The sequence below is a fragment of the Trachypithecus francoisi genome, unplaced genomic scaffold, assembly GCF_009764315.1.
Source record: "Trachypithecus francoisi isolate TF-2019V2 unplaced genomic scaffold, Tfra_2.0 Lachesis_group0, whole genome shotgun sequence".
NCBI lineage: Eukaryota > Metazoa > Chordata > Mammalia > Primates > Cercopithecidae > Trachypithecus > Trachypithecus francoisi.
Window position 1 is genome coordinate 57,007,056 of NW_022681453.1, and position 27,165 is coordinate 57,034,220.

A 27,165-nucleotide genomic window follows, 5' to 3' on the forward strand; every position below is an offset into this window, starting at 1 on the left:
AGACCTCTGTGGGGAGAAAGTCTCCGTCTTGGCTGATATGTGAGTAACCAAAGCAACCTTGGCATCTGCCCCCCAAGGGCCTGCAGAGGCAGACTCCTGCACCAGCTCCCTTCTTGGCTGTATAGCCTTGGGCGTCACTTCTCTGAGCCTCAGTTTCCTCCTCTGTGAAAAGGAACTGAATAATAATCCATGTCTCTGAGGTTGCCGAAAAGAATTTAGTGAGCCATCTAGTGCTGGGCCTCAGCGGTGCTCTGCTTACACCCAGCCTGCTCCCTGAACCCCACTCCCAGACTGTATACCACTCCCCACTCCCTTTGCTGCACTCTCCTCCTGGGGTCTGCCCTGGCCCTCTGGAAGGGAGTGACGCTGGGGAAAAGCAGGAGGGGGGCAGCAGTGGCCGCCCCAGGAGGGACTCTGCCAGCCCTGCTGAGTGTGCCCTGCTGAGCGTACCCCACAAGTCCAGGCGGGGTCACAGCGGGTGAGCAGTCCTTGCCTTTTCCCCACCTTTTCCCCAGCTGCCTGCACCTCACCATTCCTCACTCAAGAAAGCACATCCACCCGTGGAGCCAACACTTACAGGGCCCCTTGCAGATCCCCCGGGAACCTGGGACCAGGGCAGAATTGGGTTCTGCAGCTTCTAAGCCCTGCCCTCAGGTCTAGAGTCTGGGAGAGAGACAGACCTCATACGTGAAGCACTCTAAGACAATATACATATGCTCTGTCACTTCTTCCTTGGGACCTTCCTGAACCTGCATCCACATTCTCTCTGTCTCATCGATTTGCTTTAAAGCCCATCTCACAGTCCATCATTATCTGGCTTAATCACTTGTGTACCCACTGTCACTTCCACCAGAATGTAGCTCTGCAACTTTGTTCATTTGCCATTGTATCCCCTGCCTCTAGATGGTGCCTGGTCTATAGCAGGTGCTCAATAAATGTCTGCTGGACAGGCAAATCATGTTGATCCAGATTCACTTTGGTTCAGGGACCACCCACAGGGCTAAGGCAGGTCTCCTTCCCTCTCTCCATGCTCATCCTTGTCTCAATCTCAGCAATGCCCTGAACCCCACCCCTCTTTATACCATACAGAGATTCGGGAAGGGCAGGAAATGGTTTTTCAAAATCACTTGATTCTCATCTCTAGTGTGCTAGGGGAGCCCAGTATTTAAAGGAACCCATCAGCTAAAGATTTTATTTAAAAGGAGGCGTCAGGCTGGGCATGGCGGCTCACGCCTGTAATCCCGGCACTTTGGGAGGCTGAGGCAGGCAGATTGCTTGAGCCCAGGAGTTAGAGACTAGCCTGGGCAACATGGCGAAACCTCATCTCTACTAAAAATATAAAAATTAGCTGGGTGTGGTGGCACATGCCTGTGGTCCCATCTACTAGGGAGGTTGACATGGGAGGATCACCTGAGCCCAGGAGTTTAAGGCTACAGTGAGCCATGATTGCACCACTGCACTCCAGCCTGGGCAATAGTGTAAAATCCTGTCTCAAGGGGAAGGAAAAAAGCACCATCCCTTTGGCAAAATGAATGGCCATCCTTGATATACTTGGGTTTCTTTCCTGGTAGCTTTACCAAAACTGGGGCTTATCTGCATATGAAAATGGGTGGAGAAACTGAGGGAATCTAGAAAAAAATATAAACAGAAAGCTGCACGGGCTTGCCCTCCTTCAGAACATCTCACCTGGATGTCACTAGCTTAGACGCCGTGGCAGGGCCGGGGCTGCATTCCTGGTAGCTGTTGGGGAGACAGTCTGCTGCCTTTTACGTAGTGAGTTCACACCAAAGAACAGCTCCCAAGGGAGTGCAATGTAATGAATAGATACGTTGATTTATAATAAGTGCTGGGGTCACCTGTTTTGTAAATGGATGCCATTAATTGCTCCTAAATCAACAGTGTCTCCTAAGTGAGTTAAACATTCCCCTTTGCAGTCTTCTTTATGTTACTGATTTAAACACCTTCTTTTGTCCCAGTGGAAGGAAGACCTGACCCAACTCCACTGATTCAGAATTAATGGAGGCAGGACATGTGAGACGTGTGATTCACTGTTTGAATACATCTGTCACTGAGAATGTGTGCATTCCTGAATGTGCTCAACAACTTCCCAGCATACCTTCCCACCTACTATGTGTTAGGCACTAGGCATCTCAGAGGCTGCAGATGTGGACCCTACCCTCAGGAAACTCAGTTGGGTATGGGGAGTGAAAATAATTCACAATTGGCGTCAGCCACATTCCTGCATGAGTTCATGTAATCCTGACAGCAATTCTACAAGGTGCAGATTGTTTTCTGATTTATCACAGATGCCTTGAAGCCTAGAGAAGGTAAGTAATTTGCCCTAAGACACACAGCCCATATGTGATGAAGCTGGGATTAGAGCCCAGTAGACCAACACTTAGCCTGTGTTTCTTGCACTCCAACAGTTGTCCTCAAAGTGGGGTCCTAGAAACAGCAGCAGCAGCAGCCTCAGCTAGGAATCATTTGAAATGCAAATTCTCACCCTCCAGATGATTGTAATACCGGCTGCAGTTTAAGAATCTTTGCACGGGGCCAGGCGTGGTGGCTGACGCCTGTAATCCCAGCACTTTGGGAGGCTGAGGTGGACGGATCACATGGTCAGGAGTTCGAGACAAGCCTGGCCAATATGGTGAAACTCCATCTCTACTGAAAAAATAAAAAACTACAAAAATTAGCCAGGCGTGGGGTGGCGCCTGTAATCCCAGCTACTTGGGAGGCTGAGGCAGGAGAATTGCTTGAACCCAGGAGGTGGAGGTTGCAGTAAGCAGAGATTGCACCACTGCACTCCAGCCTGGGCAATAGAGTGAAACTCGGTCTCAAAAAAAAAAAATTTTGTTTTTCGCATGACAGGAAGCCACTAAATGCAGTAATAGGAGCAACCTGGTAGAGAGGCAGGAATGACTGCTACCTGGTGGAGTAGTCATTCAGGGAAGGCTTCCTGTAGGAGTTGATGCCTCTCTTGGGATCTGTGGCATGAATGGGAATTCACTGGGTGGCCCAGCAGGAGAAAGGCATTGCGGGTACATGAAGTGGCAAGGGCAAAGGCTTGGTGAACTTGGGAAAATATTCCTGTAGTTCTGCATCTACGTGGGGCATGAAGTGTGGGGACGGGTGCGCTGTGAGGCATGAGGCCAGTGGACCGAGCAAAAGCTTCATCCTGTGAGGGTGTAAGCAGGAGTGGGAGTGACCTGGGTTTAGTTTCCCAACAACCACATGGCACCTGTATACATACCAATTACTTAACACTCTTCATTCTATCAAGGAAACGATATCTGGTCCATAAGTGCAAAGCCAGCCTCACTAAGCGTAAATTGAATTCTCCCATGAAAATAAATCAACAAAAACAAAATGCTGTTATAAACTCCTGCTTTGATCCTGTTATCAGCCCCATCCCTGAGGCTTGCTGTGTCTTGTTTAGAACAGAGATTAGCAAGCACAGAGAATCCACATGCCAGGAGGCCGCCAATAAAACAGAAGCATGCTTTTTTACATCCTGATAGGGACTGAGATACAGACATAGCGCTGCATGAAAAAGGTAAGCTGAAGAATGCTGGACTTGGGTTACAGAAAAGGTGGACATGCGCACGCATGCACGTACGCACACACACTCCAAGGTGTCCCTGGACAGCGGTTGTCTCTGGGGAGGGGAATGGGATGTGGAAGGGCGTGACGCACGGCTCACTATGTACCCTTCTGTATGTTTAACTGTTGAACCATGTGACTGTATTACTCCCTATATAATCAATACATCGTATTAAGCCTTTGTGGATGATAAAGAGACGTTAAAGGTCTGTCAGCATGCTGACCCTCCTGTCTGATGTCATCAGAAGGGCGGAAAGAGCACTGGAAGGAGAACTCCCTCCCGTGTTCCAGGTGGTATGCTCCGTGTCACCGAGAGCTGAGCCTGTGCCTCACCCGAAATTGTTTCGGGGTCTGGATCTCATACTTCCTGAAACCCTGCTTGGTGGGTAACAAGGATCTAAGAATCCATTTTGCACAACAAGAAACAGCACAGTCAAGCGAAAAATGATTTCCCAGCTACCTGAGGTGTGGGAAGTCAGCCTGGAGCCAGGGGCATGCAGCGTGGGCCGCCACGTCCTGTTCCACTCTTCCTGGGAACAAGACTTGGCTGCTGCCCCACTGTGTGCCTCCTGAGCTGTGCAGAGAGAAGGAGAAGCACTTGGGCCCAGGAGCACCTTCTGCACAGGGCAGGTGTAAGGGGCTGTACCCATGTTATTTTCTGTAATACTCCCACCACCCCTTCAAGTGGGCCCTCTTAGTCCACAGGAAACAGAGGCACAGAAGGGTTACACAACTCACCTCCAGGCCACTCAGCTGGTGGTGACAGAGCTGGGAATCCAACCTGTGTGCCATGCACTGGACAAAGTCTAGGAGCCCCTGAGCCAAGTCAGCCTTTGGCTGGTGTGAGAACCCGACCCCACGAACTAAAAGTGTTCAGCCTTGAGACCCAGACAGACCACTCCAGGTTCCTGGAGTTGATCCACGATGAGCATCCCTCATGCAACACAATCCACAGACAATTGTTTCTCTAGCAATTTCCATAAATAACTGTAATTTATGGGTTAATAGCAAAGATATCAAGGTTTGGAACCTCCTGGAGTGTTAGGAACATGATTTGTAACTACAAACACACAACAATTTGTTCAACATGCCAGCTACATCTTCAGTAATTACTACTCTGGTTAAGGATAATTCCACATTCAATGCCCTGCCATGCACGGGGAGGGGAGGTCAGGAAGGAGGGGCTGGGATGGGACCTTGGCTGTGTTCTGCTGTGTTCCTCACTTCCTCGAGGTCCTTTCCTCTTCCTAAGAGCCCTCCTGTTCTCTCCTGTTTTGGGCCTCGCCTGGTCCTCCAGGCATTTGGACCTGGTGAGCCTCTCACTGTCCAGCCCTGCCTGCAGGGACCCAAGTAGGGCTGCGTGGATGCTCCTTCCTGGGAGGGGCACTGGGAGCACCTTGACAACCATGGCTGTCTTAGCCGATCCTGCCTCTCTCCCTCAGGAGGCACCCTGCTCCATTACACTCCTTCCCTCTGCACTTCAGTGAGAGGAGCCAATCAATTCCCCCTTCCGCTAAGCAGTGTTCAGGTGAGTTTCTGTCAACTGCAACCCAAGTGTCCTGAGAGATCGATGCAGGATGGAGGCTTGCCTCATCTGATGGATGAACAAGGCCCCACAGTACCCACTCTAAGGGCAGCAGAGGGGTGAGGCTTGGTGGGGTCCTGCTTAGGGGGAGTAGGAGCCAGGGTTTGATTCCAGGCTCTGCCACTTCCTAGCTGTGTTGCTTTGGGCAAATCACAGAAACTCTGAACTTCAAATTCCTTCCCTATAGAAGAGGATAATAATATCTACCGCATAGGGTTGAGTCACTGATAAAGTTAGCTATATGAGGTGTCAGACTGTGTGTATGGTATTGCCACATTTGTGTTTAAAAATGGGGGCATAACGTATGTTTCTAGGCATTTGCTTATGTATACGTGAAACTGTCTGGAATTGGACATAAGAAACTAATAACCACGAGACATCTCTGGGGAGGAGAACCGGCTGCTGGGAGACTAGTGGTTTCGTCACAATTCCCCCATTCCCTTCCACTCCCCAAGTAGAAACAACAGGGGGATCTTTTTTTTTTTTTTTTGAGACGGAGTCTTGCTCTGTCACCCAAGCTGGAGTGCACTGGCCAGATCTCAGCTCACTGCAAGCTCTGCCTCCCAGGTTCACGCCATTCTCCTGCCTCAGCCTCCCGAGTAGCTGGGACTACAGGCGCCCGTCACCTCGCCCGGCTAGTTTTTTGTATTTTTTAGTAGAGACGGGGTTTCACCGTGTTAGCCAGGATGGTCTCGATCTCCTGACCTCGTGATCCGCCCGCCTCGGCCTCCCAAAGTGCTGGGATTACAGGCTTGAGCCACCGCGCCTGGCCAACAGGGGGATCTTTTCACCATATACCCTTTTGTATCTTTTGAAATGTAAATAAACATGTTAGAAATATACACAAAGCTAGAATGAAAAATTACCATTAAAATTATTCTTTATCATAGAGAATTGTGAAGTATGATTGTAGAATTAGCTGTGAAATCTCTCTCTCATACATACATGCTAATGCCAGGCTGACAAAGGACACCCGGAAGAGCCAGCTGTGGAGGACCTGCCTCCCCATTGCCTGTCCCCTCTGCAGCAGCTTGGTGAGCCTCAAGCCCACCATGGGGGTGGGAGCCGGGTGAAACCAGCCTGCATCCTCTTCCCCATCTGCACCCTGAGCACTTGCCTCCTGGCATCCCACAAGGGGCCACTGCTGCCTGTTCCATAGATGGGGACACTGAGACCCCAGGTCACAGGCTGCAACTGGAGGTCCCTAGACAGCTCTGGCCCCAGATGGGTTATGTGTGACCTGAGCTGCATTTGGGGCTTCTTGTGAAAGCTGGATGCACTGCTGCATGGGGCCCACATGAGTTCCTCCCTGTTCACCTGGGACTGGTGCTGAGTCACCGTGGTGCCCTGTTAGCAGGTTAAGCACTGTTCTGCCAAAATCCCCCCCATTCTCTTTTGCCCCCCATATTGGAACCCACCATCAGTTGTTCTTTAGCATTTTATCAAACACACTTTAAAACAACACAGGCCGGTGGTTCTCCAGCTTTTTGGTGTCAGGCTCCCTGTACACTCTCGACTGAGGATCCCAAAATTGTTCATGGGTGTGATATCTATTGCCATTTACCATATTAAAAAATTAAAATTAAGACATCACCAACCTTGAGACATCTTTATAGCAAAAGCCTCAGTCTATCTGCCAATATGTCAGGTAGCCTCTAGAATATTCTACAGCACACTTGTGCAAGAATGATGGTGATAAGGCAAACAACAGCTTGTTGTAGTTGTTATTTAAATGGTTTGAACTCCCTGGACCACAGTTTGAGAAACATTGCCATTAAAGAAAAAAATGTTCTTAGCCACAACCAATGCCAGCACCCATGCCATTTGCCTGGCCCCTGTGGGTCTAAGCCCTCTTCTAGAAAGAAAGAGAGAGGAACACGCTCTGGGTCCTATAGGCAGAACTGATTGGGGGGTCCCCTTTCTAGTCCTGGTGGCTGAGGCTGCATGACCCGGCTCAGCACCACAGCTTGCAGCCCCTAGTACTGACAGGAAAGAGCTGTCTGCCTGTGGTGGGGCTGTTGTTGGTCACTTCAGGGGACCTAAACAAAACAGCATCAGCACCCACGTGCTGTGTGCCTGCCATGTGCCAGACACTGGAGGAAACTGAGGCTGTTTGAGAAATCACTAGTCCAAACGTTCCCAGCTTGCAAGAGACAGTGGCAAGGTACTGGCCCAGGTACCCCTGTTCTGAGGCTGCAGAGGGAGGCCCTGGCCATTCTAACCAATCTTCAGCAAGGTGCAGTTGTCTGCCCTCTCTGGGTGCTTGTGTGTCGGATAGAGGGTGAGGAGTGCTAAGGCTCACTGGGGGCTCCTGCAGGCCTTCCCCACTGTAACTCACTTGCACCCGCCTCTCCTATGAGACAGGGACTTTATGGCCAGCATTCCACTGGCCGCAGCTGCATAAACCAGACCTGAACTCGGGTGCTCCAGCTCCAGCATCTAAGGCCTATCCTCGGCAAAGGAGGGTTTCACCCAACCTTCCCCAGTTTGGGCACGGTGGCAAATTTAGATCAGATTAAAAAGACAGTTCAGGGCACAGCTGGTAGAGCAGTCCTCGGAGGGGATGAAAGGTGGCATGGTGACAACTGCAGTCTGAGTGCCAGTTTGGGATTGGGTGAGGAGCAGGGGGAAGCATGGCTCACTCCTGGCCTGACCAAAACGATCCTCAGCCCCACCTCTCACTGGGTTGGTCCTGGCAGGTCCAGCCCACCCACCACCTGTCACCCTGCTGGAGAACTGCAGCCTGGCCTTCCCAGCCCCGAGACAGAGTGGCCAGGATGAAGTGATGTCCCAGCTTTGAGCAGGGTGCCCAGAAGGGTGATGAGCCAGCCCCTGGAGCCCACTCAGTCCCCATTCCACCTTCTTGGCTCAGCTCCTTCAGGGACCCCTGGGCTGACCTCACAGGCCCGGCTGGGCAATTCCTCCCAGCACCTGGGTGATGCTGTTCAGGGGACAATTTCCCTTTCCCTCTCCTCTCTGGACAGCTCCATGAGGATAAGAATAAGATTGTCTGACATACCCCACTTATGCCCAGCTCCAGCATGGCGCCTGGCACAACTACCTGCTGGAGAAATATTTGTGGATGAAATGAATATGCCCAGCTCATGTGTGTCCCTGTCCCCAAATTCACATATCTTTAAAAATAAAGCACCCACCTTCAAGGGGGCAGGCACAAAGATAAGGGCCTTTCATACTTCATTCTGAGGGATAGTAACATGGTCAACAGATGGTCTGCACAGAGCTGTCCTGACCCAAGGTATAGAGAGCCAGAAAAAACTGGAACTGAGATGGGGAGCCAGGCCTTCTCTAAGTCAGGCCATCCTGCAGCCCCCAAGGTCAGGCCCATGGTCCAGTTTTCTCTGAAATTCACCAGGCTGAGTCTCACTCAAGCCACTCACATGGATCGGGAAAGGTGTTTGGAGTTTCCTTTCCCCTAGGGTTACCAGGAGAGTCCCTGGAGGGAGATTCTAGACAACTGAGCATAGGAGGACCACAGGGAGATAGGGAGGAGACCCCATGCCTTTGCTAGTGAGCATCCTCAAGTCTAGTTTCACCACCCACATGTAGGGCCACTGTGTAAATTTGTAAAAGGCGCCCTCTTCTGGTGGATACAGCCCCAAAGGACCATGGCTTAGCTAGCAAGACTGCCGCTGTTCCCCTGCTAACTGCCCTCGTGCAGAGCACAATCTGAACATCTGTACATTTGAGAGTGCCTGGAGTTCTACCACACAGGGTGACAGTGACTCTGTTCTTAGCCACAACCAATGCCAGCCTCCCAAGGCCAACAGTAAATGCTGCTCCTCCTTTCAGGGGGCTGGGAGGCCTAAGGGCCATGCATGCACAACCTGTAGCCACATGGAACCATCTGCTGCCTTCCTGGGGAAAGATAAAGCCCCACCCCTCAGCCCCCTACGAGATTTACTTGAACAAAGATAAGTCACTTACAGGTCCAGAAGTCACAAGATCAAGAGAGAACATGTTAGCCAGACTTAGCACTGCCTTCAGCTGCCTCCCAGTGCACTATTAAAACTTTTAAAGCAATTACATTTTTTTTTTTTTTTGAGACGGAGTCTCGCTCTGTTGCCCAGGCTGGAGTGCAGTGGCCGGATCTCAGCTCACTGCAAGCCCTGCCTCCCGGGTTCACGCCATTCTCCTGCCTCAGCCTCCTGAGTAGCTGGGACTACAGGCGCCTGCCACCTCGCCCGGCTAGTTTTTTGTATTTTTTAGTAGAGACGGGGTTTCACCATGTTAGCCAGGATGGTCTCGATCTCCTGACCTCGTGATCCGCCCGTCTCGGCCTCCCAAAGTGCTGGGATTACAGGCTTGAGCCACCGCGCCCGGCCTGCCTGCAATTACATTTTTAAGTAGTTAAATTTTTCAGGAAATCAAGACCCCATCCCCACATCACAGGCCTTAGCCCAAGTGGACTAAGTGAGGTATGGCTTGCTTCGGTCTTCCCTCCGCCTTCTCACTGAGGCTGCCACACACGCTGGGCTCCCACACTGAGTCAGGAGCCCAGAGAAGGCCAGGGCTGGCTCAAGGTCACCCAATGGCCAGCTGGCAGCCAGGCTGGGCCTGAGTCAGGTCCCCAGGACCCACCCTTGCTCTAGACCCAGATCTGCTGGAGCCTGGGGGTGGGGGAGCTGGTCTCCAACTTGGGCCTTCACTGGGCACAGAGACACCGTTCTTTACTGCTCAACAACCCCCCCCCACCACCGTTTGCTCTGTGCCAGGCTGCAGCCTTCCTTAAGTCCTGCTGACAAGGAAAATCTGGTGCCAGCACCCACAAATATGTGTGACTTCTGGAGGGAGGCAGCAGCCTGGGTTCCCCAGCCCAGAGTGGGTGGATTTAAAGGACGGGTGGCAGGGGGGGTCTCTAGATAGGGGGTCACCAAACTGCCCAAATATGTCTGGGGTGGAGGGTGATAAACGTTTATATGTTTCTGACCAGATACCCGAAAAATGCTTTCCATGTTTGTTCTGGGAGGGGGTGGGGCACATACGTAGTCTCCACTGCATATTCTTTTATAATGTTTAACATTTTCATCATGGGCCTGTATTTCCTAAGCAAATATTAAATTCATAGATTTAAACCCATACATAAATGGCCCAGGCAGAAAAGCAAGAGACAGGAGCTCAGAATTTCAGAAGATGAAGGGACCCCAGACATTGACCTTCTCTGCAAACATGAAAGCTAGGGTTGACTGAGTGCCCATGGGCTTTGCCTGTTGGCCCATGTTTTTGTTTTGTTTTGTTTTGTTTTTTTTCTTTTGAGACGGAGTCTTACTCTGTCGCCCAGGCTGGAGTGAGTTGGCATGATCTCGGCTCACTGCAAGCTCTGCCTCCCGGGTTCACGCCATTCTCCCACCTCAGCCTCCCGAGTAGCTGGGACTACAGGTACCCACCACCACGCCCGGCTAATTTTTTTAATTTTTAGTAGAGGTGGGGTTTCACCATTCACAGGATGGTCTCGATCTCCTGACCTCATGATCCACCCGCCTTGCCTCCCAAAGTGCTGCGATTGCAGGTGTGAGCCACCGTGCCTGGCCATTGTTGGGCCATGTTTTTAAAGCCCTTCTTTACCATCTCATTTCAGCCTGAGTGACCTGAGGAGGGAAATGCTATTACTGACATCTTCCATGCTACAAACAAGGAAATGAAGCAAGGTCGCCATAGACTGGACCACCGAGTCCAAGTCATACCCACCGGCCAAGGCTGACGGCATGCTACAGGGAGGGCTACGTCACAGGCTGGGCTGGGACCTGAGGCTCTGGATCCTGCTCTTTGTCCTCACTTTTCCCCCAGAGGCCTAGAGTTCCCTGGAGCCCCAGGTAGCGGCAGCCCTGTGCCAGAGGGAATGTGCCTCGTCAGACAACTGAGAGCTCCCAGACAACTGAGAGTTCCCCGGGGGCCAGGAGCAGAGCCTGCAGCTTCCTCAGGGTCACACAGGCACACTACTGAGATGCAGGTGGCCATCCTCAGCCCCTCTGTGAGCCTCAGTTTCCTTATCTATGAAACAGGTGAATCTTTCCTACCTTGGAAGGCAGGAGTAATGATGGCCCTGGATGAGGCATCTGACACACAGAGGTGCTCAGCACGCACTCATTCCCTTCCCTTCTCCCCTGCCTGGTGAACCTGAGAGTGGGAGGTCCGTCCTCTCCTGGCTACGTCCTGCCAGGCCAGGCATGGGGCACTGCCTGGGGAAAGGCACCAGGGTCTAGGGGGCACGCTAACGGCTGGCAGTGACCCTCCCACCCAGGGGCACATACTAGGCACTGAAGAGGACGAGGAGCTGGGACGGGAACCGGGCGGGCAGGGTGCCAGTGCACATATGTGAGCTCATGTGTGCTCCCCACAGGAGACCGAGACCCGGTAGGGGCTTGCTGTGGGCTGTGGCATCTCCCAGATCTCAGCTGCCCCAACAGACCAAGATAGAAGGAGCTTGGGAGGGGACATTTTACTTTCCAGCTATAGACACTAATAGTGGGGCTGGTCCATCCCACCCTTCCCTTACCTTGGTCCAGTGCTGTGGGTGGACAAACAGCCGCAGCCTGGCCGGCTTCTCAGGCCTCTTCTGCTGCCCACACAGATGAGCTCCCTCAGCCCTCCCCCAGCTGGTGCTGCGGCCAGTGCGGGTCATAAACCCTGAGCCCCTGCTTAATCCGCCAGCTCCCGAGTCAGCGCCAGCCAGACACGTGACACTGCAGCCTCACGGACCTGTTTGGCAGGAGCAGCAGCTGGTCCCGATGGGGGTGGGGAGGGCTGTCTGCCTCGCCCTCCGGCCGTCCCTACCACCTCCCAGCCCACAGCCTGCAGTTGGGCCCCTGCCAGCCTTGTAGCGAGAGGTATGGTACGTGCTGGGGGCAGTGCAGGTAGGGAAAAGAACACAGTTCTCACCAAATGGTGCCGGGCCACCTGGGAATGGGTATATGTGTGCACATGGGGCCATGCATATGCACACATGTATGTGTGTCAGAGAAAGAGAGACCATAGATGAAAATCTATTCCAGGAGGATTAAAGACCTAATGTGAAAGGTGAATAAGGAGAATCTTCATGACTACAGGGTAGGAATGAGTTTCTCAAAACACGAAAAATGTTAATAAAGTGAGAAAGTTGACAACTTGAATTAAGAACTCTGAAATTGAGAAGTTTATCCCAAGACCCCGTAAAGAGTGAAAAAGGCAGGCTGGAGGGAGGGAGAAGATATCTACAATGTGGATTAACTGACAAAGGATTAGAATCTGGAGCACCCAAAGAACTCTCCAAATCATAAAGAAATAAAAAGACATCCCAAGATGGGTGAAAGGCATGAACAGGCACTCCACCAATGATGAAATCCAAACAGCCAAAGGACAAACAAAAGACCCCCAACCTCATCAGGGAGATACAAATTCAAACCACAGCAAGAAACCATTACCCACCCACCAGGTGAGCGAAAACGACAAATACTGACAATGCCCAGGGCGGGGTTGGGGCAAGGCTGTGTGCTTGCTTTACAGCCAGTATGTGCCCCAGAGATAGCTCATGCCATGTGTGCCGGGACACAGGTTCAAGAGCAACAGCCCCAAACTGAAAACAACCCATGTGGTCCATCACAGTAGACTGCATAAATAAGCTGTGGCCTGTCGATACAATGAAATACTATTTAAAAGGACAGTCGGGTACAGTGGCTCACACCTGTAATCCCAGTGCTTTGGGAGGCCGAGGCAGGCGGATCACTTGAGGTCAGGAGTTTGAGACTAGCTTGGTCAACATGGCAAAACCCCATCTCTACTAAAAATACAAAAAATTAGCTGGGTGTGGTGGTGGGCACCTGTAATGCCAGCTACTGGGGAGGCTGAGGCAGGATAATTACTTGAACCTGGGAAGCGGAGGTTGCTGTGAGCTGAGATTGTGCCTCTGAACTCCAGCCTGGCGACAGAGCAAGACTCTATCTCAAAAAAATAAAAATAAAAGAAAAAGAAAAGAATGAAGAACAACTCATAGCATAGGTGAATCTCGTGGATGCAACTTTGAGCAAAAGGAGCCAGACCTGAACAAACATCCACAGCCTATTCATATTCAGCCAAAAAATAATAAAAACAAAATTATATTGTAAAAAGCTGTTCTATAGGTGGTACAACAGGAAGGGCAAGAGGGATGTTATTAGCACAAAGTCAGGATGACGACAATCTCTGAGGAGTAGACTGGGGAGGGGCACGTGGCGGCTTTGGGCAATGCTCAGTCTCTTGACCCAAGCAGTGGTCACTCATATTCTTCCTTATTTTTCTTTAAGCTCTGCATGTTTGTCCTTGCACCTTTCTCTGTGACAGGTGACCACATTTAAAATAGAAAGGTACATGTGATAAGGGTGGGGAAAGGCACAGACCCCAAGCTGTGACTGCAGAGCCACCAGGCAGCGGCATCTGAGCTGGAAGGGCTCATCTTGCTCTCTTACTTCACAGACAAGAACTGACGATCAGAGACAGGAAGGAACTTGCCCAATGTTGCAAAGCAAGTTAGAAGCCAGCAGGGCCAAGACTAGAATCTAGGTTTGGCAAAGCCCAAACCAAGGCTCTCCTCTCTGGTCTCTTTGGAAGAGTTCTTCCATTGCAAATCACATTTAACACCAACTGGAGCAGATGGGTTGATTTTAGCATTTAGCACTGCAAAATTATTCTGTTGGCTTACGTATTGTGGGTCTCTTGCCACTAGAATAAAAGCTCCCAGAGGGCATGGTTTTTGGTCTCTTTTGCTCCAGTGGTAATCCCAGCACCAAAAGCAAAATCTGGCACACAGTAGGTGCTCCATAAATATTTGCTGAATGAGTAAATGAATGGAGCTGATGCTTCTATTTGCACTTTGAGATCCCAGAAATCCCTGGTGGCTTCTGTGATATCCCAAAAGAGAAAACAAAAAACAACTGTATGATACTGATACACTTTCACAGAATTATCTTCATAACTGCCTTAAGAGGTGGGTACCATCATCACCCCATTTGAACAAGGAGAAAACAGGGAGGCCTAGTGACTTGTCCAAGGTCATGCACAAAGCTAGGAAGTTGACAGCTGGGATTCGAACCCAGCCCAGCTGTCTTCAAGCACCCCTAGGATCACTGAACTGGAAGCACAGAAAGGCTGAACCCCATTCATGACTCTGAAGCCCCCAAAAGGCTGGCTGGCCCTGGACCACTCCATACACCTAAGCTTACCAGGAACTGTGGAATTTAGGCCCTCTTGTCCTCACCCGCCCTCAACCCTCCTGAGTGCTGGTTCTGACTTCTAAAGTGTTTTCCAGTCTCTTCCAAACTCTCAGTCCCCAGTAAGGAAGTGGGTAGGGATTAGGTCCCCCATGATAAAGATGGGGAAGCTATGGCTCAGGGAGGGGAAGGGACTTGTCCAGAGTAATAAAGAGTCTGGCTCTCTGACCTAAAGGCCTCCTAAGTTGGAATGACGGACAGAGACCCCAGCTGCTGTTCAAGGATTAGCCATAAGACGCTCAATTTTCTTCCTGGTTCCTTTTATACCAAACCCTCAGGCCACTTGGATGAGCCCCAAACCTGGTCCTAGTTCAGCATCTGGCTGAGCTGAATAATGAAATGTTCCCATAATACTCCTCGGCACTTGGCTTTATTAAAACACATTGGCACTTTTAGCATTGTTACAAACCTGTATTACTATCCTGATAGCTTTCCACCAAGTCCTCGGATCATTGAAAAAACAAAAAATAAATCGTTGGCTCTGGGAGTCTCGGAGCTAAAATGGTCCTTCAGGGTATCTCAGCTAACCGAAATTTGTGAATCCTCCACCTGGCCTCACTCTGCACACCTTCGGTGAGGGGAACTCACTGCCTTTTAAGGCAGCCCGTTCCTTGTTTGGATTCAGCTCAGTCTCAGTCAGGTACAACAAGAACTTATATCAGCCCCTGGCACTAGGGATGAAGTAGTGCCTCAGGCCCCACTCTGCCCTCAGGGAGTTCACAGTCTGGAAGAAGAAATTGTGTAAGCACAACCGGATAAGGCATGACGCAGGCCAGGGTTACCTTCTAAAGAGACAGCAGGTAAGGCCTAAGCTGTGTGTACAGAGGTCATTAGCCCCCACAGCCAGCTTTCTGTGCTGACACACACAGCACGCAGAGATTTATTTGGGTCAGCTTGGACTCTGTGCACTTGAGTCTGAAGCCCTTCCCAGAGGAATGCCACCCTGAGGGTGTCTGGGTACACAGACTGGTAAACTGCTGGGGCTCTGGGGCAACCGAGCAATGCTGAAAGGACAATCGACAGGGTGCTGCATCCTACATCATTCCAGCTGGCCTGTGGGATTGACACTGTTTTAATATTATGCTTTGAGAACCATCATACAAGGGAATGATGGGTTTGTGGTTTTGCAGATGAAATGGGAAATACATGTGAAAGCCCCTGTGATCGGGTCCAGCATGGAGTAGATGCTTAGAAAAAAAACGCTCACTGGGTTTGCACTGCAATCCTGCTGGATTAGAAAGCCATATACACAGTTCTGAGTCACAGTTCTCTAAGTCACTGAGAATTTAGCAGCCTGCTTCCTGCTTTTCCAAGCTGACGCTTGCTATGATGGCCCCACTGAATAGCCCCAAGGCAGGCGATGAGAGGGAGTCTGGAAGACTGGTGTATGACCAGGGGTCTAAATTCAGTCCCTACCTGCACCCCGCTTTACACCGCCCTTCTGTTCAGTGATAATGGTATCCCCGCAGGGAAGATTCAGGGACTCAGGGCAGGCTTTGCCAAAGAGGTATCATGGATAAGGATGATGGAGGATGAATGGAGTTTGCCAGGTGGCAGGGGTGGAGTGTTCATTCCCGCAGGAGCCAAGGCAGGGCAAGGCGGGGCCCAGTGGAAAGGTAGGGGGCTCCAGAAAATGCTGCTCCCAAAAGCAGGTTTGCATCTCACTGCATGGTGGTAATGAATGCTGGTCTGAGCTACAGCGGTGCGTGGGACCCCAGTCCACAAGGACCTCATCAACAGAATGGGCTTTTGCCAGCCTCTTGCACTTGAGAAACACTTCCTAATAGGAATGAGCAGCCCCCCACTCCCCACCCACCTTATTATGAGGGGCAGGGGGAGTGATGAGGGCTCTGGCCAACTCTCCCACCAGAGGCCAGATTCAGACTCCCTGACCAGCACAAAGGCAGCTCCAGCTTGCACAGCCCAGAGGTGGGCAGTTTCCTACAAGAACAAAGGATGGCTGTGTTCTTGACTGGGGACACTTAGGTGCTTAGGTCCACCCCCTATACCAATGGCTGAAACTGTGTGCAGGAAAGCTGGGGACACAAATGGTCCCAGTTCTTCTGGCGTGGTCTCGGCACTCCCCTCTGGACGATGGGGAAGGGAGCATGACTAAAACCAAGGGTGGTGGTGTGGGGACAGCAGGCATGGGACAGGCAGGGCAGGGCAGGTTGGTCAGCGCAGTGGCTGGAAGGGCGAGCTGCCATGGCCCTTTAAGCAGCCTTGAAAGAGTGGCAACTCCAGTCACAAGACCCAAGATTACCTAATGTTTGCAAACCATGCAGGAGACAGTCCCCTGCAGAGGTGAGCACAGGCCCCCTCCCTTGTCCCTTCACTGCAGAGACCTCTGAGGGGACACCGAGTCCTCCGAGCATTCCCCAGGAAGCAGCTCTCTCAGGATAACTGGGTTGCTGGAGAGCTGGGGACAGAGCCCCTCAGCTCTGAATATGCTGTGTGACCTTGGACATGTCCCTGCCTCTCTCTGGCCTCAGTTCTCTACCTCTAACACAGTGGGGTGGCTCCGGGATGCTCCCTCCAGCACTGATGCTTAATGGCTGGGCTGTGGGCATTGTGGCCACCCCAAGTCACCTCTTAGTTTATCTTTTCCTGTGGGGGGTGGGGGTGGGAGGAGGTGGCACGGCTAAGGCAGTTTCTCTTCTTTACCCTTAAACCTGGCTTCTGAGCTCTAATCGCACATGGCTTCAGCAGCCTGGCCATCTTGCCAACTGTAATGAGGAGCTCGGCACCATACTGGGAATAGGGGAGGGTGACCAGAAAGCCAATTCCCATGTCACCTTAATTCAGAGTTGTTCAGAGGGGGCTGCACAGGCCAGTGTGTCTAGTGGAGCCTGACCACAAAATGGAACAGTGGCTCATCAAAGTGCACAACCAGACCCCTGTTCCCAGTCCAGGACAGGTCCCTCCCACCACAGATCACTGGGCATGCTCAGAGCAACACTCACAAAGCTGACCAGGCAGAGCCGACTGCTGTCCTTGTGAGCCTCATCTCCTGGACAGGGCCAGGGGGAGGGGACACCCATTGTCACCTTTCTGCTCCCTTTACTCCAGGAACAGATCAGCTGTGACAGTTGAGAGCTTGGCAATTTAAAGTGACAACTGCCTGACAGAAACATGGGAGGGGAAGTTCCCCAGGACTCTTAGAAGTGGGGAGAAACTTGACTCACCTCTGCCAACCCATCCTGCCCGCTTAGAGCCCAAGGGCAGGTGGTTTTGTAGCGGCAGGTAAGGGGGGGTGTCCCACACTCTAAGACCCTGGCCCAGGAGTGTCCCATCCTCAGCTGGCAGGTGGAACAGGTTTCCAACAACAACCCCCATTACACCTCATCCCCCTGCTGCCTCCTGCCCTCTATAAGTCAGGGTCCAGAGGTCGCCAAGGCTGTTCTGGTCCCCAAGACTGCTCCCTAAGCCAACTCTCCTGGGAGTCTGACCAGGAGAGCTCCCTCCACCCCAAGACTGAGAACCAGTCTCTTCCCCACGTGGTAATGGCAGGAGGGGCTGCCCAAGGTCACATGGGGTTGGGAGACAGGGACAGGGCCAGGTTGGACCCAGCCCTCCAGCCCTGCCAAAGCTTCTCCCTCCCTCCCAAAGCGCGTCCTTGTGGCTCCCAGCGAATTCCTGAGATGCCTCAACCTCCCGCCCGCGGCTCCGGACCCTGGACGCGGTGGCGGGATTTCTCCGCCCGGAGGCAGCAGCGGTGGTGGGGGCGGGGTGGGGGTGGGGAAGAGAAGCAGGGTAGTGCGGAGTCGGGGTCTGGGAGAATGCTTGCCCGGCGACCCTCGGGGTCTGGATTCACGTACCCTCGCTTCGGGGAGGCAACCAACTGCATTGATGCGGAGATGGAGCACCCCGCCCCCCGCCCGACCCCCAAGATCGAGCCTTTAGCGTTCTCAAGGTTTCGGGATAAGCCATCTGCATAGCCGCGGAGGTTGGGGCTTCTGCGTCCTCACCGCTCCAGTCCCAGAGAGCGACACCGCAGAGCCCAGCTCAGAAAGCACTGGCTCGCCCCGGCCCCCATTCCCGTGAGCTTGGCGGCCGCTGATCCCATCCCACAACCCGGTGCGAAGCCTGGTGCGGGCTTCGCAACTGCGGCCTCGAAACCCCCTCCTGAGCCCCGCTCCGCGAAGCTCGCAGCGATCCCCGCGCGCCCCAGGTTCCCGAGAGCCACCCGCGCGTCGGTGCAACCGCGGCCTTGGGGGCGGAGCTGCCGCCCAGGCCTCCCCGCGGAGGGCATTCCCGGCTGCAGCCCCAGCGACCCCCGCCCGGGGCCCCGCACCGCATCGCACCGGCCGCCGCGCGCGTCCCCCGCCGGCCCGCCTCCTACCTTGCGGGTCCGCCCGCAGCCGCCGAGCACGCGCCGTCCCCGCGGCGGGCGCGGCCCCAGCGCGTCGGGTGGCCGGACGCGGGGGGGCGGGGGCGGGCGCTAGGGAGCCAGAGCCGGAGCCCGATTCCAACGCCGCCGGCGGGGCGGCCTCCCAGCGCGCCGCCCTCCTGCGCGCCCCACCGCCCGTGCGCCGTGACCTTGGCAGGTGGCCTCGCCGCGCCTAGCCTCAGTTTCCCCCCTCGGAAGGTGTGTGTGCGTGCGCGGCCGTGCTGGGGGGCGGGGAGGACGGTGCCGCCCCGGCCGCCGACGTCACCCGAGCCTGGGCGAGTGGAGGGCGCTCAGGTCGGTGCAGCCGCTTTTGCGGATGGACCTGGAGAGCGGGATACGCAGAGTCCAGGCGCGGAGCAGGGGGCACTGCGACCCCCGGCATTTCCCTCAGACTACCCCAGACCCCCAATAAACAGCGAGCAAACGCACCTCAGGCCAAGTCCCCCGGGTCCTCCCAGGGAGAGCTGCAGCCCCGGCCGACAACGCCCCACCCCCGCCGCCGTCCCCAGTTCGCAGATGGGAACACTGAGGCCCAGAGCAGGGAAGCCACTGGCCCAGAGGCGCACAGCTGCACCATGCTCCTCTGCGTCCCCTCCAAGACACGCGCTCCTGACTGTTTGGGGACGGGGTGGGGACCTGGGCCTGCCGGTGCTGCCCCCATCCCGCAGCCGACCTCGCCTTGGATGCTGGGACGGGCCCTGGTGGTCTGGCGACTGTTACAGAGAATGGGGTGCGCACAATCGGAAGGGAACCTAAAGACGGGGAAGAAGTGGCGCAGATAGCAGAGGCTGGGCCTGGAAGGGATGGGGAGGGAGCGCGCCCGCAGGGGTGCACCTAAGGAGAAAGCGAGGACGCGCGAGTGCCCTGAAGGGCGGGTCGCGGGGCAGAGGTGCTCCGGAAGCCCTGAACGCCGGGCCGGGAGCGGCGGCCTCTCCCCAGCAGCCGGAACCCCGCGGGTCTGGACCGCGGGCGTCAGGTTGCGGGCTGCGATTGGGACGAGGCGCCCCCTGGTGCCTGGAGGCGGCGAGACCAGAGACCGGAGGGACGGGGCAGCCAGGGCCCAGCCAGAGAAGCCGAGCGAGTGATGTCATGAGTCAGGAGACCCAGCTCTGTGGGTCCTGCCACCAGGGGCTGTGTGACCTCGGGCAAGTCGTTTCCCCCTCTGAACTTCTGGGAGGAAAGGACAGAAGGAGGGACCCTGGTTTTCACCTCTGACATCTCATGACCCTGGACATCCGGGCCAGGTGAGAGTGGGCAAATGGATCCAGAAAGGCACAGGTGGATCAGAAGTGAGATGTAGGCACTGTTCAGCACTGGAGGAGGATTATTCATTTACTTGAGGCAGAAACTAGTATCTCAATTTTACAGACAAGGACACTGAGGCAGAGAGGTAAAGTCATCTGCCCACATTCACACAGCTTCTAAGGGGTGAGCTGGGATTTGAACACCCACCTGCGAAGCTGTAGAGTCTAAGCAGTGTGCCTGACTCCCCCACTCGCCACTCTTGAAGAATTTATTGAGCATCTAAGTTGTCCCTAGAATGCCCAAGGCACTGGTGACAGAGACGAATAAGGAACGGCCCAGCTCCTGGTGGGTCTTCCTGCCTGGTGGCAAGAGCCCATGGCTTCTTATCAGTGCTCACAGCCAACTGGACAGTGGACCCCCCAGGGATGGGCTTGTGGGCTGAAATGTGAGTCCCATCCCCACTGCATATTCTACCCTTCCATATTATTGGAGGTTTAAACAATATTTTTAAGGGCTAGGCGTGGTGGCTCATGCCTGTAATCCCAGTGCTTTGGGAGGCTGAGGTGGAAGGATCACTTGAAGCCAAGAGTTTGAGGCTAGCCTGGGCAACATAGTGAGACTCCATCTCAAAAATAAATTAACCAGACATGGTAATGCACACCTGTGGTTCCGGCTACTCGGGAGGCTCAGGCAAGAGGATTGCTTAAGCCCAGGAGTTCAAGGTTATCGCGAGCTATCAGTGCACCACTGCACTCCAGCCTGGGCGACAGAGCAAGACTTTTCTCTTAAAAACACTTTTTGTTTTTTAAAGGGCAGTTAAGGGAAGATAAGATGCTTATAGTTTTAATAATTTAAAAACGCAGTCCCTGAGAAGCCATATTCTTTTGTTATCAGTGCCAGGAGTAGGTCACCTGGCTGGTTGGAAGGCAGGTGAGGAAGTGAGAATGACAAAAGTTTCAGAATCTGTTGGACCTGGGCAAGTCCCATGACTTTTCTGAGGCTCATTTGAACTCATCCTTAAAATGGAACTGAAGCTAAAAATTCCCACCCTGTCTTGCTTCAAAGGCTGCTATGAGAATTAACTATGATAATGTGTGGAAAGCCTGCACAAAATGCACTGTGTAAATATTTTCATTCCCAGGAGCCGTGAAGGAAGATGTCGAACATTTAACTGCATAAAAATTAAAACTATGTAAATGGAATAAAAATACCATAAACAAAGTAAAAAAGACAAATGGTAAACTGAAAAAAAATGTCTGCAGCACATATGACAGAATTTAATTGAGGAAAATGAGATGAAAGTTAATTTCCCTAATACATAAACAGGCCTTTCAAATTGATAGGAAAAAGATGACTAACTCATTAGGAAAAAGAGCAAAGGATATGAACAAGCAGCTATGGAAAGATCTTCAATCTCACTTGTAATTAAATGTATATTAAAGACATACAAATCAAAGCACAACATGGTTGCCATTTTTTATCTACCAAGTTGGCAAAAACGAGCAAGTTTGCTAATACTTTTGCTGCAAAAGGTGGGAAGAAATGATCACTCTCAAAAATGCTGTACAGTGATGTGCCAGATGGTGCAACCAATCGGGAAGGGTATGGCGAAGCTACTACAGCACGCTAATATAAAAATGCAAGGACAGACAACACAGCACTGTGTGTACCAGTAAACAACGAAAGAAAAGAGCCGCCTTCAGTCCAGCAGTAGGAGAGGGAGTAACTTCAATAAGATACCCATTGCTGGGACTTTGTCCTAGGATGGACAGATCTCCAGGTCATATTTCTAGTGAAAAATTCAAGGAACAGAAGACTGTACATCATGATGTCTTTTGTGTACAACTTAAAAGGCTCTCTGTAGATGTGTGTGGGAATTTCCTAATTTTCCCAAAGGACACAAATATGCCGAAACAAAGAAACTCTTATTGATGGATACCTTTTGGGAGGACTGAGGGGTGCATGGAATGGATATGTGAGGCGCTTTTACTTTTCATTGTATATTTTTTTGTATTAATTGATTTTTAAAAGGTCAACAGGGATTACCTGGACACAAGCTCATGGGCCAACTGAAGTTTCTTCTTGACATGTCTTTATATTTAAACAATCAGGTTTGCAGCACTTAATGATGGGGATACATTCTGAGAAATGTGTCCTTAGGTGATTTCATCATTGTGAAACTTCGTAGAGTGTCCTTACACAACCTAGATGGCACAGCCTACTATACACCTAGGCTATATGGTATGGCCTAGTCTTCCTAGGCTACAAAGCTGTTCAGCATGTGACTGTACTAAACACTGCAGGCAACTAGTCACAATTATTCCCTTGGTTTCCTCCATATATAGTTATTCCAAATCAATAAGAAAAAACATGAACAACTCAAAATGAAAATGTCCAATTATTTTGTCCAGGTAGATATTTGTGTATCTAAACATAACTTAACATAGAAAAGGTACAGTAAAAATATTGTATTATCATCTTATGGGACCACCATCGTGTATATGTGGTGTGTCATTGACCGAAATGTCATAATGCACATTACTATAAATGTTTTTAAAGTGAATAAAAATTATTGAAGTATTCTTGTTCCTTAAAGCCTACCAGTGAGGGACTTGTTAAACAGATTATAATTAAGACACATCCATATGATGGAAACCTATGTAGCCATCAAAAAGAATGTGGCAGCTCTAGGGCCAGGCACAGAGGCTCATACCTGTAATTCCAGCACTTTGGGAGGCCAAGGCAGGTGGATCACTTGAGGCTAGGAGTTCAAGACCAGCCTAGGCAACATGGCGAAACCCCATCTCTACTAAAAAATACAAAAATTAGCTGGGTATGGTGGCATGCGCCTGTAATTCTAGCTACTTAGGAGGCTGAACTGGGAGGATCACCTGAGCCAGGGGAGACTGAGGTTGCACTAAGCTGTGATCACTCCACCACACTCCAGTTTGGGTGATAGAGTGAGACCTTGCCTCAAAAAAACAAACAACAAAACAAGACAAAAACAACAACAAAAAAGTGGCATTTCTACATGGACTGATATGATAAGGAATAATCCCCAAGATATTTTGGTAGGTGCAATAAAGGGTGTAGAGTGTGTTACTTTTTATGTAAGAAAGAGGGAGTAAGCCAGGTGTGGTAACTCTTGCCTGTAATCCCAGCTGCTCAGGACGATGAAGTGGGAGGACCACTTGAGGCCAAGAGTTCAAGAGCAGCCTGGGTTAATGTAGCAAGACTCCCTCTTAAAATTTTTTTTTTAAATAAAAATAAAAATCTGGTATTAAAAAAAGGAGGGGGTATAGAATATCTGCTGGTACCTGCACATGTTGTCTCTGACAAGGATGCTCAAGAAACTGGTACATGGTTTCGCCATGTTGCCATGCCCTGGGGAAGGTTCTGGGTGATGACCGGGCGGTGGCGGGGGCGGGGGGGGGGGGAACTGTAGGGACAGTGGGGATGAAGAGCTGCTTGCTACACTTCCTGCTTTGCCGGCAGCTATAAAGTTGGGGGAGGGGGGCAAGATCAAGGCCAAGGCTGATCTCTGGGTAGGTTGAGTATTTTTGTTTCCCAACATGAAGCTTTGTCCCCCAGACGTCTTCGTGCCCTGGGGGATGGAGTGGAAAGGAGACTGGCTTTTCACTGAAATGTTTCATTTAAGTATATTTTGCATGTATTACTATATGCATGTGTTACTGTTTGTAAAAGATTATGTTTAAAAGTAATTTCTGAGCAGGGAGCTGAGAAGCCTGATTTCTAGAGCCTGCTGTGCCACTCAGGATGACTCCCTATATGACTTCAGGAAGGCAGGTGTCCCTTCTGAGCCTCAAGGTCCCCTCTATCAAGAAGCATAAGACGAGTGCTAAGACTCCTTACAGCTCTGATGCCATACCAGCTCCAGAGCCTTCTCCCTGGAAGAGCCACCTAGATATGGAATGGCTGCTGGGGAGGTAGGGACTCCCTGTCCTTGGGCTCATGGGAGCAGGGCTGAGGGTAAGCTGCCTTGCATGACTTCTAAAATCCCTCCCAGCTTGGCAGTGTGCTGTTCCTTCTTCATTCTCCCATTCCCAGTGCCCTGCCTGGAAACTCTTAGTTCATATTTCCTCTATCGGTTACCCCTGGCAATGGTCTCGTCTGTCTGGGTTGGAGGTCAGTCCTGTGGTGTAGGGACAGATGACACAGCACTGGGCACTCACGTGGGGCGGGGACATCTAGGGGAACAAAGAGTCATGTTGGGAAACAAAACCACTCACCCCACCCAGAGATTAGCCTTGGCCTCTATCCCGCCCCTCCACTTTATAGCTGTCCACAAAGCAGGAAGTATAGCAGGCAACTCTCAGTCCCCATTGTCTCTGCAGTTCACCATCGGTCATCACCCAGAACCTTCTGTGACTCCCTACTGCCCACCAAACCAGGTAGGCACTCTTCAGGGGACATTCAAGCTCCTGTACTTTCTGGACTCAATTTGTCCCTTCTAGCTCTTCACTCTGTCCATTATTGTCCCTTATCAAAGCAATTTTCAATAATACACATTCAATCCTATCCCTTCCCTGCTCTAAACGCTTCTGTAGCTCCTATGACCTGTGTAATAAAGTCCAAGCTCCTTAGGAACTAGCATTTGCCTCCCTGCTCAGCTCTATCTTCAGCTATGTCTCTCAAAATTAGGCTAAACTTTATGCTTTTCAAGCACACTGTACTATTTCATATCAATGTATATTAGCACATACTATTCCCTTGGTTTCCTCCATATATAAAGAGCTATTCCAAATCAATAAAAAAAATGAACAACTCAAAATAAAAATGTCCAATCAATTTAACCAGGTAGTTCAGTGAAAAAGAAATACAAATGGCCTGTAAACATTCAAAAAGATGTACAACCTTACATAGAAACACAAATCATACTGATGAGATTATCATTTTCATCCATCAAATGGGCAAAAATTCCTAGAATGCTCATGTCTCTTTGTATATTAGCTAAAGTTCAAACTCATCCTTTAAATCCAGCTCTAAAAATGTCACCTCCTCTAGACATCATCTTCTTGGCCCCCACAGTGTCCTGTACATCTTGAGACAGTGGGGCCAGGCACAGAGCAGAAATTCTATAAATGTTAGCTATTATTAATAAAAATAACAGCTACCACACTGTTCTGTGGTCATCAGCTAATGGTTCTATCCACCTGCCCAGAAGGTCTCTGAAAGCAGGAATGGAGTCTGCTTCATCACTGCTTTTCTAGGACCAGCACAGGGCCTGCTACAGAGCTGTGCCCTGTAAGCAGACAGGTGATGGGAACAGGTGAGGTATATGCGGCAGAGGGAAGGGTGGAGCCAGGAGCCAGCCCTCAAGGGCTGCTCTGCTGGGCAGAGTAGGCACTGTGGAGCGGAGGGGTAGAAGGAGGGCCAGGTAGTGGGCACAGCCCCAGGCTTGCAATAAACACAACTTCCATGAACTGGTACCCACTTTGTGTCAGACAGCACTGTGCCAGATACTTTATCCAAACTATCTCTATTCCTGCAGATTCTTTGAGATGGGTGGTGTGCCCTCCATTTTACAGGTAAGAAAACAGAGGCTCAGGAAGGGGGAGTAGCTTACCCATGTGAGTCTTTTTTTTTTTTTTTTGAGACAGAGGCATGTGCTGTCACCCAGGCTGGAGTACAGTGGCTTGACTTTGGCTCACTGCAACTTCCGCCTCCTGGGTTCAAGCAATTCTCCTGCCTCAGGCCTCCCAAGTAGCTGGGATTATAGGTGCTTGCCACAATGCCCAGCTTTTTTTTTTTTTTTTTTTTTAATTTTTAGTAGAGATGGGGTTTCGCCATGTTGGCCACGCTGGTCTCGAAGTCCTGGCTTCAAGTGATCCACCCACCTCAGCCTCCCAAAGTGTTGGGATTACAGACATGAGCCACCATGCCCGATCCTAAGTGAGTTCTTATCATTACCCCACACTGCCTGTGCTGGCTTGTGGGCACTTGATAGATGCATGAAGTTGGACATTTCATGCTCCCTATCTGGAATTCTACTCTTCTATCTGAGAAATGGCTCTATATTAGGGGCTTCTCAAACTTAAGAACTGATGGAACTCTAAGAATATGGTTCCTGAGCTCCATCAGGCCCCACTTTAGGAAACACTGCATCCAATGGTAAACACTGCTACACTGGAAGGTCCTGTGATCACCACATGTTCATAAAGAAAAGGCAGCCACGGACATCAGGCAACAGAGCTCAGTTGGTAGAAGGTCGTCCAGATGACCTGGAGCATGCTTTTGTTAAAATGGGGAAGGAGTTTTCGTCTTCACGAAAATGATGTTTAAAAATGTATTGTCTTGGCCTTAGCTGGAATGGTCAAAAATAATAATAAATAATAAAAATTTATTGTCAAATATTTTTGACAAGGTGCCAAGACAATTCATTGGAAACAATCATTTCTTTAACAAGTAGTGCTGGTTGAGTGCGATAGCTCACTCCTGTAATCCCAGCACATTGGGAGGCCAAGGTGGGCGGGTCACCTGAGGTCAGGAGTTCCAGACCAGTCTGGCCAACAGGGTGAAACCCATCTCTACTAAAAATATAAAAATCAGCCAGGTGTGGTGGTGTGCATCTGTAATCTCAGCTACTCGGGAGGCTGAGGCAGGAAAATCGCTTGAACCCAGGGGCGGAGGTTGCAGTGAGCTGAGATCTTGGCACTGCACTCTAGCCTAGGTGACAAAACAAGACTCAGTCTGGAAAAAAAGCAAACAACAACAAAAAAACAAGTGCTGAGACAACTGACTATTTATACGCAAAAGGATACATTTGGGCCCATGCTTTCCACCATACACAAAAATTAACTCAAATTGATCAAAGACCTAAATGAAAGAGTTAAAACTATAAAACTCTTAGACAAAAACATAAGAATAAATCTTTGTGACCTTGGTTATACAGTGATTTCTTAGATACAACACCAAAAGCATAAGTAAGAAAATTAAAAATTCATAAACTGGACTTCATGAAAATTAAAAACTTGCACTTCAAAAGACACCATCAAGAAAGTGAAAAGATAAGGCTCTGCATAGCCTCATGCCTGTAATCCCAGCACATTGGGAGGCCAAGGTGGGCGGGTCACCTGAGGTCA

At 51.0% G+C, this 27,165-nt stretch overlaps 1 protein-coding gene across 9 annotated transcripts in view; it reads right to left on the bottom strand.

Annotated features, from left to right (window-relative positions):
* The window catches only part of IQSEC1 (IQ motif and Sec7 domain ArfGEF 1), a 396,118-nt gene that overhangs the window by 80,094 nt on the left and 288,859 nt on the right, over positions 1 to 27,165 (bottom strand). The window contains exon 1 of one of the 9 annotated variants that reach the window (XM_033210765.1): positions 1,687 to 1,797. The exons of 7 other annotated variants lie outside the window; for them this stretch is intronic. The gene's annotated coding sequence lies outside the window, so the exon portion shown is untranslated. Of the gene's footprint in view, positions 1 to 1,686; positions 1,798 to 18,769; positions 18,980 to 27,165 lie in introns of those variants that run through there. One more of the 9 variants, XM_033210763.1, reaches the window with a different exon arrangement.